Raw genomic sequence first — 17559 nt, forward strand, 5'->3', positions numbered from 1 at the left:
CAAAGAATTAAAAGAAAAGTTTAATAACACCAATAGCCTACTTACTATTTTAATGGGATGTATGAGGTTGATGGGATGAACACAGTTTCTGAATATTTGGTGGAATATTAGATAAAAGACACTCAAATTTTATCAAGCAGCTGTCCCACTCACTGACTACACATGCAGTCACAATCCGATTGAGGAGTCTACACGTGCAGTCGGGAGCCAATGTGCCGCCACTGGGAATAGTTCAGTTCCCGCTGAGCTGCACCAATAGGTTAAGATGATCTGTGACCCACTAGGTATCAAATCACGTGTCAACATGTGAAAATATGCGTAGCAGGCAGGTGAAAAGTCAGAAACCAAAAAAAAATTAAAAAATAAAAATGTAAATTTAAAAAAAAAGTGTGCTGATGCAGGGACACACCTACACACTGCCTGCTGACACACTAATGTCTCACGACACACAGTTTGGAAAAACACTGCTATAGATAAATGTGCAAGGCCTGTGTCCTGTTACTGATATACAGTATAGTCTTTAGCCCTTTTGCCTTCTTTTTTTTTTTTAAATATTTTTAATTATCTGGAATATGTACCAAATTCAGCCTCTAAATATATATCTGCTATTTTAAGAGTGGACTAGAATCTTTTTTCCCCCTAACCTTTATAGCTGGTTGTTTTTACCATTGCATATAGATATTTTTATGTCAGAATGAAGACCAGGCTTACTTTGTTAAGAGGCCCCTTGCATTGGTGAGAGCTAACAAAGATAATAGCCCACCTTGGTGAATTGGCAATAACCTACCTTACGCAACTCAGGCACCTCAACATCCATCTGAGTGCCTTACTCTCTGCTGCAGGCAAAATAACTTGCAAAAAGAAGAGGACCGTCTCAGCCAGGAGCATGTGAACATTTCAATGTAAAATTTCTGAAAGAGTGTATTAACAGAATGTTATAAACAGTGGTAGTCTCTCTATTACTAGCCTCTACCTCTTTTCAAACAATTTGTGTTTTGCTTAATTATAAAAACTGTGCTCTGCTGCTTAAAAATTGGACCAAACAGTTGTGTTAATGTTAAGTTTTAGTCTGATAGTTTATATTTATAACCTCTCAGTATATGGATTTTATTTCAAATATAGGAAAAAATATTTATTTACATTTTATACGATTAGTCGATTAATCGAAAAAATAATCGGTCCGATTAATCTATTATGAAAATAATCGTTAGATGCAGCCCTAATGAAGATATAAAACTATATATAGTAAAGGGTTATATGTAGCAGTCGATGGATTTATAAGAAAATATATTAGAGCAGTAGTAGGAAGAGTTACGGGGATAACTTATATGGAGTGAAGAATTAACTGTTGCAAAAGCCTCTATTAGTGAAATGCAAACATCATCTTCCCAATCGGATAACACTGTAACTTGAACTCATATGTAGCATCCACAACATTGTTTGAACTCATTGTGTTTATAGGAGAGTAGATTTAGCAGGAAAGGGGGGAGTGGAGAAGGAGGAAGCTTGTTTTGTGGAGAAATATGAAATATAATTGTAACCAGGGATTGGACTTTCTGTGTGGCTGTACTATTCAACAACTGCTGTTCTATGGAGATGTTATATGGAGCAAGTTAAGCAGGAATAGAGTGCACTAGCATGCTAAGCAGGAGGAGGTGTCACGGAGGGCTGCTATATGAAATAATAAGAGTTATATTGAATAAGAGGAGTCTGTTAAATCATTTACAGCATGAGGTTAGATTAGGTCATGACAAATTCAAGGAAGCAATAATATTTAAAGTTTTTCTCCTGATTCCTAATGTTTTGGATTATTCTACTTAAATCTGTATATTCCCCACCTCAATGTTCTGTCTTATTCATAAAGGGACATACAGTAGCAATTAGGGCTGTGCAATTAATCACATGATGCAATTCATCGCTATATGAGGCTAGGCAATATCTAAATCGCACAAGGCTGCAATTTTTTATCAAAACAAACCACAACAAAAAAGTCTGAATTTTCTTCCTTGACATGTCATGTCAGTTACACAAATGCTCCATTCCAGCCCTGCAGTAGTATTGATCACTTCTCCAGGGGGTCGGACCAAGAAGCGACAAATCTGTGTCACAGCACATAACGCAGTCATTAAAAAAAAAAAATCCCTATCATTTTAGCACCTTATTGTGCAGTGTGGCGGCAGCAACAGGCCTTGGTATGGCGGTTGTCTGGCAGAAGTTTTGTGGTGGTCTGGAAGTGACAGAACTGTCTACTATGTAACCTCAGCGCAGGCAGCTAATTTAATTTAAAGTAGTTTTGTTGTTTGTATTTTAATTCTATCAGCCGTTATTGAACAATGAGCAATATGTACTTTAAGATTCTGTACAGTTTAATGTATTTTTTTATTAAGAAATGTAAGTTTAACAGTTATTTTATTTTAAAAAATCACGATTAAAAGCGCAATCACAATATTTCATTGCCAAAATCACAATATTAATTTTTTCCAATATTGCACAGCCCTACTAACAATAATAAGATGCTCTATTATGTTAAAGGGCCATTATAGTCAGAAAGTTCATTTTAAGACTGGTGCATTGGATGTGCATTTCAGCATTTATTGATACAAACAAATGCTGAATCTGGCCGCAGGTTGCGGAATTGTGCTCATTTTGGAGAACCTATATGTTTGTGTAATAGTGCAAGACACAAAGGTCCTGTGCAAATCCAGATATTTGTGTATTGCCACTATTACACAAACATATCAAGTGACGCTACCTGTAGTCAGATTCGGCATTTGTTTTTTTGTTTTATGTATTTTATTTATTATACCATTATAAATATACACAGTAAAAGAAGAAAAAAAGAACAAATACCAAGGAAAATAGCTCTAGGTACCAATAAAAATAACAATCAATGATTACAAGGCCCTTATATTAGGCCCTGAAGAACATTAAACTTCATGGAAGCAGAAAAAGAAAAATAAACGACAATGAATATACCACACAAAAAAAAAAAAAAAAACTCTCCACTATCCCCCCCTCTCCTCCCCCACCATTGTTACAATTATATATTAATAACTTGACCTCTATCTCGATTTATTAAAATTTGTCTTCTTGGTAAAGAATAAAGTCCCTCTAGATCTTCCTAAAAAAGTTATCCTTTTTTCCTCTCTGATCTATAGTCATAGGCCGCTATTATTGCAGAAATGTATCAATAGTTTCTCTTGCACTCGTTAACAGAGGGAACTCTACGAAACTAATCCAGTTACTAAACAGTAACAAGAATTAATATAGCTGTTAGGATAAAGTTACTTTTATTCCCCCATAAGTCTCGAGCAGACAATAGAATGATAGATTCCCATTGATAAAAATATTTTTATTTTTATTACTTGGTACGAGAAAATACGCCAACTTTTAACCAAAATTGTTTCACTTTTGGACCAATCCCATAAAAGATGGCCTAAATCTGGGACACTTTGAGAGCATTTAAAACATTGATTTTTAACTTCCTTATTCCACTTGGCTACTCGTCGTGGTGAAAGTCTAGGTCCCTGTTTCACTAATCTAAATTGAGTTACCCTTAAATATACTGAGGGGCAAAGTAAACTGTGTTTTTCTTAAGACTTCTAAAAAATGACTGGGAAGATCAGGCATTCCCAAAATATTCGCCCAATAAGAAATTAGCAACTGATGCGCGTATTCCCCCTTTGATGTTCTTAAAATTTTATAAATAGATTATAACGGACCATTTTCCAGGGTTAATAGTGTCTAGTAAGAGATGATCTAACCATACTGGGAAAAGTTTCTCGAGAGCTTACAAATGTAGCTTTTTAATTGAAGAAAGTAGACTTATGTTTAGTTGAACCATAGTGATTTTATCTTGAAATTGAACAAAGTTGTACAGCTCTCCCCTAGAGTCTGAGTCATAAATATCTTTAATAGTTAAAGCTTTAATTGGGTGACCAATTGTTAAATATATTAACTGTGTTTCCCAAAGGGAAAGTAACAATTCCCTTGTACTGGTAACCACTTAGAAACAATAGACTGGATATCCAGGAGCCTCATAGCTTTCCTCCATGCCACTAAAATATCTTTATATAAAGGATGGTTAGAGATTGTCTTTCCCTAAAACTTTATTGAGCATGTACCACAAGCCTAAAGAGTGTGGAGAACCAAACCTTGCTCTTCTAGATATTTATTAGAAAAATTTAAACGACTGTAGTAACAGTCAATTGGCAATCGCAAGATAGTGGCAAGATTGTACCATTCCCAGAATCGGTAAGGCCCAATCCCCCTCTAGGATAAGTATGGTTACAGAGTTTCAAGTTTTATTCTAGCTTTCCTCCCCACCTCCTTATGAAGTATCTCAAAGCTTGATTGAAACGCCATAAATCGAGTTTCTTAATCAACAAGGGGGAAGCATCTGAGTGTATATAAGATTTTAGGAATTATGAACATCTTGTAGAGGTTAATCTTACGGAGATCGAGACGGGAAGAGCTGCCCAGCTCTTCATCTTATCTTTACTATCCCTTAAGAATTGGGGTAGGAAATATTATCCTGATACCAATCAGCAGGATTGGCAGAGATTTTTTAACCCCAGATAATCCAGAACATTTGTTTGAATAAACTAGTGTGATTGAGATTATTCAATTTTTTTAACCAAAGTATTTTGGATTCTCGAAAAGTTTGTCTTATAACCGGAAACGGCACCGTACTTCCACAAAAGATCAGAACAAGGTTATAGAATCCTTAGGGTTAGCCACAAAGAGAAGAAGATCATCTGCAAAACAATGAGGTTTTTAATGCCACAACTTACCTATATTAATTTCCCGATAAAATCTCCTCTCAAGTTAATGGCCAAATGTTCTAGTATTAAATCGAATAAAAGCGGAGATAGAGGAAAACCTTGACGGGTTCCCTTGAAAGTACGAAATATTTAAGAGATGCCATTATTAATTAATAAAGATACCTTAGTATCCGAGAGTATATATTGCCAATCAGATTAACAAAATTACCCTTTAAAGCCATATCTTTTTAAAAACTTCCACCAAAAATGGCCACTCCACTCTGTCGAAGGCCCCTTCTCTGCATCCAAAGATAGCAGGAAGGCCTCTGGCAGAGTAGAGACTTATGCCACTATACAAGCAAATTGCATGTAGAATTTTACTTATATTACTTTCTAATGCTCTCCCACTCACAAAGCCCACTTGATCGGGATGAATAATTTTAGGTAAAATTACCTTCATCCTCTCTTCCAAAAATCCTTCATCAGAATCTTGTAATCAAGATTTAGCAGAGAGATTGGGTCTATACGCCCGAAACTTCTGAAGGGTCTTTGTTATTTTTTGGAATCAAATGATGTTAGCCCCTTTTAAAATTCTCAGATGCTTGAAATTATCCTCCAAATAAATTTTTTCTTAGATGCAAAATATTTGTCTCTATTTAGCCTATCAGGATTGCTCAAAATAGAGAGCATAGGCCTCTTATACTTTGTTTTGACAAATGTTTAAATTTACACATTTGCTCTCTTTTTAAACTGGCCATATAGGTGTTAATCTCTGCCTTTAGGTAAAGTTTGGCTGTTTCCCAAAAGATCGGAACATTGTTTCTGCACAATGGTTATTAAAAGTGCTAAACTACTTCCCATGATTTGGTCAAAAAGGATTTAAATTTAACTGAATTTAAAAGTATACTTAGGGAAAAAAAAATGAATTGAATGTGAATTTTTTTTTGGTCTGAACTATTAATGTTACGGAGCATGATCCGATAGAGTAAACTCAAGAATGTCACAATTTGACACCTTGGGTGCTAAGGATTGAGATATAAGAAATAAGTCCAATCTCAAAAGAGTATTGTGGGATTTGGAGCAACATGTAAACTACACGATTATTGGGATTTAACAATTCTCCATTATTTCCACTACATTTACAGCCTGTGTGAATAACTTAAATACTCTTTTTTCATAGTTTAGATGATATCTTGTATAGCTAACTTTTGTACATATGCTCTCCCAATTTACGCCCTATATAGATAAGGAATAGGGGTTATGTTAAAATCTCCAGTTAGTATTATCTTATCCTTTGTGAATTTAACGTATTCTCTTCAGCAGGTGGTTCCAAACTTTTCATTAGGAACATTTGGGCCGTACACATTTATTATTAAAATAGTTTTGCCTTCCTGAATCAAGAGTCTCACAAGCAGATATCTGCACCTCTTTATCTTTTATAAACTTTATTAATCTTATACCCAAGATTTTTATGAATCGAAATCATTACCCCTCTCGATGCTTTGTTATATGAGGAAAAAAATGAATGCCCAAGCCAACCTAACCTTGATTTTACTGTGTTCAAAATCAGAGAGGTGTCTCCTGGAGACAGACTATATCAAAAATCTTTTTTATTCAATAATTCAAAACAGCTTTTCTTTTGAACAGGGGAGTGAATCCTCCCCACATTCCAAGGACAGGACTTTATTGTCTATCTCAGTGATTTGCAACCTTTTTTTTGCCGTGGCACACTTTTTTACATTATAAAAATCCCTGTGGCACACACCATTCCCAAAATTTTACAAAATCACACATTGTAGCCTAATACAGGATATATATACACTATATATATATATATATATATTTTATATATATATATATATATATTATATATATATACACTACTGTACTGTGCTGTCATGCCATACCTCCTAACAAACTATACATTGACATATTGACATTCATTCACAAACACCCCCGCACTGTTGTCAGTGTGCCGCGGCACACCATGAGGATCTCTCACGGCACATTGGTTGAAAAACACTGGTCTATCTCCTACTTTTTAAGAATTATATACCCTGAGAAGGGAGAGGAGGGAGAGGGGAAGAGAAAGGAAAAAAAAGGGGGAACAAGGGGTTTACAAAAATATTACTTATTACAAACAGAAAAAATAAAATAATTTGGTTTGTCAATCCCTGTGCATGTTATACATAAACATCGAATCTCACACATTACTTAAAAAGAAGGTTAATAATAACATCCAAGTGATAAATATAAATACGTGGCTATAGTCAAGACAATAAAACATGACAACAAAAGGGAAAAAATAATAATAAATAAATAATAAAAAAAATCAATAAATACAATTGTGTTCTTATCTCACATACAAAAATACTATTAAACAATCCAGTAAATATAATTTGATATTGATCCCTATGATTATTATACACAAACACATAAACTGCACCCTTGCACAGGTCTAAGTACCCCATAATGAAACGTCTACATCGAACCTCACACCTTTCTTAAAAAGTAAGTTAGTAATAACAAAAAAGATACAATTGTGTTATTATTGCTAATAAAAAGAATAAATCGTTTAGTGTCAATCCCTGTGACACTTATTGACAAAACATTGAACCTCACACATTTATTAAAAAAATAAGTTAATAATAACATCCAAGTGATAAATATAAATACGTGCCTATAGTCAAGGACAATAAAACATGGCCCAAAAGGACGAAGAAAAGAAAAGAAAAAAAAATTAAACCAACATTATTGTTTTGTTTCATTATCCAAAAAAGTTTGAACTGCTTCTGGAAATTCAAAAAAAGAAAAGAAAAAAATTTGACTTAACTTGGCTCCTTCCAAAAAAAGGAAAGGAAAAAAGAAAAAACAGCCAAAATACAATAAATCAAAGACTCTCATTAAACCAACATTATTGTTTTGTTTCATTATCCAAAAAAGTTTGAGCTGCTTCTGGGGATTCAAAAATGAAAAAAATTGAACCTGATTTAATTCTTAGCTTAGCTGGGTAAAGAAGAGAATCTTTGCTCCATTAAACTGAAGATTCTGCTGTTTCCTAAAAACTTGAAGAAGCTCCACCTTTCCCTGAAAGTTCAGAAACTTTGCGATTACTGGGCGAGGTTTCCTCAGCCACTGTGGTGTAGATTCTGGTTCTCTTCCCATTCTATGGATTCTTTCCACTGTGAAAAGATCCTTCTCTTGTTGTATACCTAGCAGCTGTGGGAGAGTCTCTTCTGCAAATTTCTTTAAATCTTGAGACTTTAGGGATTCGGGTAAGCCAATCTAACGTAGGTTATTACGTCTTGCCTCTGTCTCAATGTCCTCTATTCTATTAGATAGAGTTGTATTTTGCTTTAATAAGAATTCAAGCTTTAATTCCATAGAGTTTTGAAGGTCATCACAGTTAGAAACTCTTTGTTCCAGTTGATTTATTCTATCCACCTGTGCCCTGATTTCTCCCACGATTACATCTAATCTTTTATGGATTTCTTCTATTTTTGGTATAATCAAAGCTGATACCTGCGTTAGCTATATCAGAGTGCACCAGTGGGAATCAATTATTTTTTCTTCTATAGTTGATTTATTAGGAGAATTAATGGCCTTATTAACTTTTTTATCCATATTTTTTAGTTTGGGAGACATTTTTGTTTGATGGAGATATTTATCCATAGGCCTCTAGGTTTTAGCTTTCCTTTTAGTGACAATAATGTTAATAAACACACAGTAGGCTTTTTAAAACCTGAATGAATTACTGTTTTCAGCACATGCGGGTACTAAGCCTACTAAAGAAATAGGATGTGGTCCCCAACATAATTAACAAGCTTTAACTTTAAGCAGTATCAATTTGTGTCCATTGGAATTATAACTGCTTAAAAACTCCCCAACTGACTTACTTAAAGGATTACTTTCTGTTATAATTTTTAAGCCAATCAACTAACATATTAAAGTTAATAAACATTAATTAAAACCTACTGACCTATATTTTATCCAAAACAAAGTTTCATAACGTTATAAAAGTTATATATTTTATTTCCCGATTATGTCACGTTATCCTGCCCACTATTTTTCAGCACTGTGTGTTCAAAATACTTAAACCAATGAAATTGTGTTTAAAGCGCCATTTTGAAACCTAGGTATTGTAAACGGATTGGTACAGAGCAACAGGATACCCACGGAGTGGGTTTGGAAAACAATTAAATTTGCAGACAAGATTTCTGATATATGGTAGAGATATGTTAATGAAATGCTATTGATAAAAAGCGTATTTAGGGTAGTTAGTTAGTAACAGGCATAGAAAATATTTACTTACAGTGGCCCTTTAAGCCGGCCCATACAAAGCAATAGGGTGCGAGTCCCAGAATATACAGCCAGATTAGAGTTAAGCAATGTCAATTCATATCCAGTTCAGTTATAACAATTTAAAGTTCCTCAGCTGAATTGCTCATACCAGCCCACCGTAACGCATTAACTTTAGTAAACTCCCATGAGTAAGCTTAGTTCTTCACACTCAAATGAAGCAGCATAGCAGTCTCTTCTACACATAAAGAGAGTTCACTCATAAAAAGATACGTGTTTAGATAGTACCTTATTGATAGAAGAATACCTGGCCGTAATCCTCAATTATTGGGGGCTTGGAGAGGCCTCCTGCTCAGGGGTATGGAGCAATGTCCTTGCCCCCCGAAATCCCTCAGGCACCTCCACTCAGTCGGGTCTGAAGTAACAGCTGAAGACCTAGGACTATCCAAGCGGCTCAACCTGTGGCAACCTCAGCTGGATCACTTGCAAACCACTGGGCAACGACTACACCTGCCCACTCTCCACCGAAGACCATTCCTTGTGCGGGGTCTCCACCTGGGCCGTGAGCCTTGCCGTCAGCGGAGAGTAAGCGCGCCGGCTGTCGCGGCCGCTCCTGGCTGGCTTGCATTGCGTGTTGACGTCACGAGCCAATCCCCTCGGCATTTGTTTCTATTAATGAATGCCAAATGCACATCCCTACTAGTGACCTTACACCACTGTGTGTTTAAACCCTGCTAAGGGGTTAAACACGTAGTAGAATTACGCTTAGGACCCGCAGATCACTGCTGTACCTAACCGGAAACTGCAGTTGATCTATTCAGTTTGGAGCAAACAGGTGAATCTAATAATATTAGTGTTTTGATTCAATAAGTGTTATCTTTGAAATGAAATTCATGTGTGCAAAGGTAAGAATATGACAAGGGAAGGTACGTTAAAGATTTAAAGAAAAACAAGGGTCAAAATTATGATTAAAATCTGTTAATGAAGGGCTCATGTCCTCTCAAAACGTGGTCCTGAAGCGTGAATCTGTGAACCCAGTGTTTTTTGTCTAATTAATCACCATACTGTTGTTTTTTAAAAATCTTTATTTATAAAGAAAATCCAATACATTCACAACAATCAAGAGCCAAGATACAAGTTGCAGTGTGTTATACATATACATAGGAATCAATATCCATAATATGAGGTAAAATAGTGCAATTGAGCTGAACACAACAGCGGGCAATACATATGTCATGTAAGATACAGGATCCATTGTCAAACTTTTTTGGAAGGAAAAAAAAAAACAACAACAAAAACACCCCCATAAGCAAACAACAATAAGAAGAACAGTAAAAATACATAGTTACCCCAGGAACCTCCAGCTCACCCTCCACAGACCCGAGTCCTTAAATGAAAGGGAGGGAGGGGGGTGGGGGAGTCCAGTAACAAACACACAGAGGAACAGTGTCAGGGCTGTGAGGTGGTTAGGCACCAGTTACCCCTAAGGTTTTCTTACCATACTGTTTGTTGTTTTAGATTTAAAAACAAAATGGCTTCCTTCCTCATGTTTTGAATTGCATGTGACATAATGCAAATTTTAGTTCTAATTTTAACCACCATATTGGAAAGCATCACAGGCAAGCACCCACTTTATTCCTGCTAGGTGCAATCAAGTGGTTGAATCACTGCTTTGTGTACGTTATGAAGCAGTGTATTTAACCTTTTAATTGCCCACGTGTGATGATTAAAGGGTTAAATTATGATCAAAAGGTTAGTTCACATTTGGCTATTAAGGGGGTGATTTCACTGCCACGTAAAAACATGGTCACACACTATTAAGTTTAAAAAATTGTCTTAGCCTGGATATCAGTAATTTTTTAAGCATAACTATTCTACATAAATAGTCGTTTCTTAAAACAAGGGATGCCTGGCAACCCTGGGTGCAGATATGAGTGGATCCTCAGGGGAGTGTTGTTGCTTATAGCTGAAAAGGAGCCTAGGGAAGCTTAAGGAACAGAACAGGGACAGAAGCCCAGGTGTCAAATGTTAGTGTAACATGCATGGTGATATTTCTGTACACACACACACACACATATATATATATATATATATATATATATATATATATATATATATATATATATATATATAAAATAGATAGAATATAAATGGGTGGTGTGTGTCAAATTCAGTGTCTCATATACTCCTATTATCAATTTGTACTCTTTCTCTTGCTATCTTTATTTAAAAAGCAGGAATGTAAAGCTTAGGAGCCAGAGCATTTTTGGTTTAGAACCTGGTTTACACTTGCTTATTGGTGGCTACAATATATATATATATATATATATACCAGGGAGTTAGGAAAACAGCACACCTTTGTTTTTCTTTTTCAATGGGGCACGGAATAGAGGACTTGCCCGGTCCTAAACAATCCAAGAACAAAGTAGATTCCAGCCACCAAATTTCTTTAAAAGAACCTTTATTTCCACATAGGGTCCTCAACAAGAAACATACAACGTTTCAAGCCTCAACAGGCTCTTAGTCATTATATAAATATAAACTAATATAAACTAAGAGCCTGTTGAGGCTTGAAACGTTGTATGTTTGTTGCTGAAGACCCTATGTGGAAATAAAGGTTCTTTTAAAGAAATTTGGTGGCTGGAATCTACTTTGTTCTCCTGTAACTTTGTCAATGACCACGTAACACAGTAACAATAGTATTATTTTGTAAATCTTTCTGATTCGTTTTACAGCTGCATCAGTTTTACTTGTTTATTACCTTTTTTTGATTTACCAAAACTAATTGAGTTTTTAATGAGTTAGGGGACCCCCTTCTCCTCCTTAGTTGAGTTGAAGAATGAAAAAGGACCTCCTCATTGTTTCACCCCAGATCACAATGATGTCACATGCAGTGAGGAAGTGCTAAGAGGCAGGGGAACTCCTTTATTGTTTGTACTACTAGTTGGGGAGTTATCTTCTGGAGCAATTTCCTGGCCCCTGTACCACATGCAGGGCTTGCCAAATTTGTTCACAATCAAGGTGCCAGTACATGCATTTAGAAGCCAGAAACTTTTGGTAATCCGTGTAAAATTACACACAATCATGTGTATATATACTTGTATACACACACATAAAATACATAAACACACTATCTTTACATATACACATACATTATATAATAACACAATAAAAGTTGGATTTCTATTTCACAGCTTGGATGCCTAGAAAGGATCCAGCCTCACCAAACTAAATTGTAGGTGCAGTGGGTGTCAGGGTGCCAGGAATCAGACTGAGACGAGAAGTGCAAAAATAATCACACCTTTATTAAAAGCAAAAAATAATAAAAAGTCCACAAGTCAAATAACAAGCCAGGAGTCAAAACCAGAGCTGGTAGTCAGACGAGCCGAGTCAGGAGCCAAAGCGAATAGTCAGACGAGCCGCAATCAGGAGCAAGGAAAACAGCAGAGTCAGGAACAAGACAGGGATCAGGAACCAGGAAGGACGTCAGGCAGCCAGGTAAAACACAGGAGCTCTCACAAACAGGTCTGAGACAACGCAAAGGCAAAGCATACTGAACAGAGGCCCTTTAAATAATAAGTGATGACATCACAATTCTGAGACTGCATCCTGTCTCACATGGATGATGCACATTAGTCTGGCCATAAAAGGAAGTGCAGGCAATGAGCAGCATCCCCCACAATGCACCAAGCCAGGAAGAGAGGTGAGTAAAATTGCCAGCAGCACATGGCAAACACAACAGGGAGAACACCCTGACAAGAGGGAAGTAAAGATACCCATGAGTGCCTTGGAAGTCAGTGGCTTCCTGGCACCTGGGTTTGTCATGCCATGACATAGAGGAACATTTGAAAGAGGCATGTCCCTCTAAGATGCAGAAGATTGCTGTAAAGCAACAAATATGGTGGTCACTTGAAATAAAAATAATGCATGCAGTCTTGTACGATTGGGAAGGGGGCATAAATCTCCTCCTTTTTTTAAGTCTATATACTTTTTCAAATGAGGGCACAGTTGTCTTGACCCCACTGGAGATTTTTTTTTTATGAAGGGTGGGCACTATCTTGCACCCTTGATCTTTACAGGGGTGTGGTGGGGTTACACTTCCCTCTGATTTCAAGAGTGTTTTAAGTATGGGCTTTTTAAAGTGATTATCTCGCCCTACAGTCATCAAGGTAGGGCATGAGCCCAAGGACTGATTTCAAATCCATGTCATTAGTGGGTTTTGGGGAGTAGTGGCTCCTAAGTGCACAAGTAGGCTGATAACCATCTTTCCAATGAAGGGTCTTGTGCCCCTTTAAGTAGAAATGTAACTGCCACAGAAATAGCAATCACCTGTCTACTACAAAAGTTTAGGGTTTCACATGGCTCTGTTACGTACACTAACACCACCATATGTGATTTAAAATGGTAAAAGTGATCCTTAACTCGAAAGAGAAGAGTCTCCTCTTTCTAATGAGGGATTATATAGCAAGGTTGATGTCAGGTGATCCTACAAACAGATACAAATCATAGTTAATGTCGGCTCTGGAGCAGTAATAAACTTCTGATCTGTACATGGTCAGTGATTAGCGGCTACACCTATGTAATGGCCCAGATTAGCTCAATTCAGCTAAGGACCAGTAGTGTGTTGCTAATCTGAAGCTGACGTTAACAGTGGTTTTAACCTCTTTAAACACATAGCAAGTAATAGTGCAGTAAAAAATTCTTATTTTATGCTGCTGCTGCTTCCTCTTGACTTATTTTCCCAAACATCCTTTTTCTTTTACTTCTTAATACTTTAGCTCTACCTGGTCCTGCACACATTTATATCTTTAGAGAAGAATTAAAAAGATACGACCAGGTATAGTAAGAGAGCAATATTTATGTAAGATTCGGCTCAATAAAAAGAGGAAGGTGGTCGCCATAGTGACTGAAAATCATAATCCAGTGCTCACTCCTCGAATGCTGTCCATTGGGCAAGAGATTGGGCAAGAGTTAGTGTTGGGTCTTACCTTGATATCTAGTCCTCGACCATTTGTAGTGTGTCCCACTGCTTGAACAAACTGCCTGGCTGATGTATATATCACTTAGGGCCATCACAGGCTTCCCTTACCTCCCCAGCCACAGTATTCTCAGTGGCTAAATGCATTTTTCATTTCCAACTTCTCCCCCTTTGTGCTGTTTCTCCTTGCATTGTAAGGTCATGTGGCAGTCAGGTCCAAAACTCTTACCTATTCCTTAGTGCATGGTGCCCTGCCAAGGCTACACTGTGTATGGGTGGAAGAGCAGACAGCAGCTATCCAGGTGGTGCTAAGGGTACTTGTTAGAAATGGAAGATGGATTAATCATGGGTCTTTTGGTTAGTGGTTTAAAAGGGGTTAATCACTGTTTTTGCGTTATATCGTATCCTGTGTGATACTATATCAAGGAGTGGTAATATAAATTCTATAGTAGGTTAGTCCCTGCTATGCGAAAACATCTGTTCTCATAGGCTACAGTGCTATGTTCTAAAAATGAATCATGTAGACAGCAATATCATTTTCTGTTACTATTAAACTGCACTAGACATAAGAAAAAAGAATAACTATGTAAACAACTATCCTCTAGCAAATATAGATGTCTAGAACATAAAACAATGAAACCTCGGTTTTAATTTTTTTTTAACTTGTTTTCCCCGTATGGCAGAAAGGGTCACTCTTGGACCTACCTGAAACCTAAATTGGTAAAGTATGGGGCGTTAGCTACTTGTCGCGGTTTCTCTTGGACCTTAGCGTTAAAAGTATAGAGCAAGTGATATAAGAATATGATGTAAACATATGATAATGTTAATATGAAGATATATGAGAAAAGACGCTCAATGTATATAGATGATAATCTCAATATGAAGATGTATGGTAGGAGCCGCTCTTATTTAGATGCTAGGGTAAAATTACTTAAGGAGACTGTACTTACAAATATGGGGACTGAAGATTGGGTGAGACTAACAATAAAATAGTAAATAACAAGGCAGATTTTTAAAGTAAATGTGTCATGTCAGCCCCTCGTATCAATTAAACACGCAGCATTATGTACATCCACTCATGCATAAATAATGCATACTAATTCAAATTACACATATCAAACTCTTCTAACATATAAAAACAGAATAATTATTAACTTGCATGGGATATACCAAGGCTTTGCACAGTTAGGTAGTCTTTTTTTTAAATCAGCCCACTCCAGCTCGAAGACTGTATTGCTCCGGTCTGTTATGATAGATATGGTAGGTCCATCGGGCTAATGTGGCAGGTAAGCGTTCTAGAATACATAGGAGTGGAGGTCTCTTAACCAAATGAGTCTCTTCACAAAACACAAGAACCGCAGTCAGGCTGACAGTCATGGATTGGCCTCCACAGAGTCCAGACCTGAATATTATAGGGGCAGTATGGGATCACCTGGATAGAGAAAGAAATAAAAGAAAACCTAAATCTAAAGAAGAACTCTGGGAAGTGCTGAAAGAAGTCTGGTATAATATACCAAAAGAATATTTCAGGATAGTCTCCCCAAAAGAGTTCAAGTTGTGCTTAGTGCCAAGGGAGGTCACACTAAATACTGACTTCTGCCTAAAGAAGCCATTTTGTTCTGAAAATTGTGTTTTTCTCTATAATTTTGTTTCCATCATTTTTGTATTTTCTATTTTGTATTTTAATAAATAAATATGGATGGTCATTAAAACTTTACTAAAACAACAAATCTAATGGTGGCCTAAGACTTTTGCACAGTACTAGATATACCAAGAAAATATAGAAGTTCAGCACCCAAACTAAATGGACTTTTCCCATTTGAGGCAGTTTTACTAAAGTTAAAATGTCAGTAATTAATAAATGCTGGGGTGATGACCCCAAAAGGTTTAACTTAATACATTTTACCTCAATCCATATGTGGTAAAACCTGTTGGAGTCATCACCCCAGAATTTATTCATTACTAACATTTTAACTTCAATACAACTGCCTTAAAGGGACAGTCTACATCAGAATTTGTATTGTTTAAAAAGACAGATAATCCTTTTATACTTTCTACCTCTATGATTACCTTGTATCTAAGCCTCTGCAGACTGCCCCCTTATCTCACTGCTATTGATAGACATGCAGTTTAGCCAACCAGTACAGACTCCTAAATAACACCACAGGAGTGAGCACAATGTTATCTATATGACACACATGAACTAGTACTGTCTAACTGTGAAAAATGTTCAAAATGCTCTGTTCTAGGAGGCAGTTTTCAATGGTTTAGAAATCAGTTTGAGGCTACCTAGGTTTAGCTTTTAAAAAATACCACCAAGGGAATTTGATAATAAAAGTAAATTGGAAAGTTGTTTACAATTGCATGACCTATCTGAATCATGAAAGTTTAATTTTGACTAGACTGTCCCTTTAAGTTTGGCGCTGAACTTCTATCTTTTCTTTGCATTACTTTCCTTGGAGTCTTGGGGAGACTCCCTACTTGTGATATTCATCTACTGCCACTTTCTGGACTTTAACCATATTGATTTTACTTATTTGTGTATTTAATTATCTACTCTGAAGGTACACACATTGGTTTATTGCTATACCTATTTAGAAGCTTCTATAGTCATATAGCACTGTAATAGACCACCTAGGGACCTAGCGCAGGAATTTCAATCTTTAATCAATCAATCAATTAATTATATATATATTGTGTGTGTAAATACATAAAAAAAATAACCACCTCCGACAGTGAAATAGTGTGTTTTTTTTAAATGCATAATACATTGTTAGTGTTTAAAGGGACATGGAACCCAATTTTTTTTTAATCTTTTTTTTTTTCCGATAGAGAAAGCAATTTAAAAAAAGTTTCCATTTTATTATTAAATTTGTTTTTTTCTCATGTTATACTTTTGTTGAAGAGATATCTAGATAGGTAACGTGCACATGTCTGGAGATCTACATAACAGGAAATAGTGCTGCCATCTAGTGCTCTTGCTAATGTATAACATTAGTACTACATGATAGGAAACAGTGCTGCCATCTAGTGCTCTTGCTAATGTATAACACTAGTACTACATGATAGGAAACAGTGCTGCCATCTAGTGCTCTTGCTAATGTATAACATTAGTACTACATTACAGGAAATAGTGCTGCCATCTAGTGCTCTTGATAATGTATAACATTAGTACTACATGACAGGAAATAGTGCTGCCCTCTAGTGCTCTTGCTAATGTATAACATTAGTACTACATGATAGGAAACAGTGCTGCCCATCTAGTGCTCTTGCTAATGTATAACATTAGTACTACATGACAGGAAATAGTGCTGCCATCTAGTGCTCTTGCTAATGTATAACATGAGTATTACATGACAGGAAATAGTGCTGCATCTAGTACTCTTGCTAATGTGTAACTTTAGTACTACATGACAGGAAATAGTGCTGTCATCTAGTGCTCTTGCTAATGTATAACATTAGTACTACATGATAGGAAACAGTGCTGCCATCTAGTGCTCTTGCTAATGTATAACATTG

At 36.3% G+C, this 17559-nt stretch overlaps 1 protein-coding gene across 1 annotated transcript in view; it reads left to right on the top strand.

Moving 5' to 3' along the window:
- TEX264 (testis expressed 264, ER-phagy receptor) overlaps positions 1–17559 on the top strand; it is a 128093-nt gene that overhangs the window by 4138 nt on the left and 106396 nt on the right. The window lies entirely within an intron of this gene.

Source organism: Bombina bombina, chromosome 7 (genome assembly GCF_027579735.1).
Source record: "Bombina bombina isolate aBomBom1 chromosome 7, aBomBom1.pri, whole genome shotgun sequence".
NCBI lineage: Eukaryota > Metazoa > Chordata > Amphibia > Anura > Bombinatoridae > Bombina > Bombina bombina.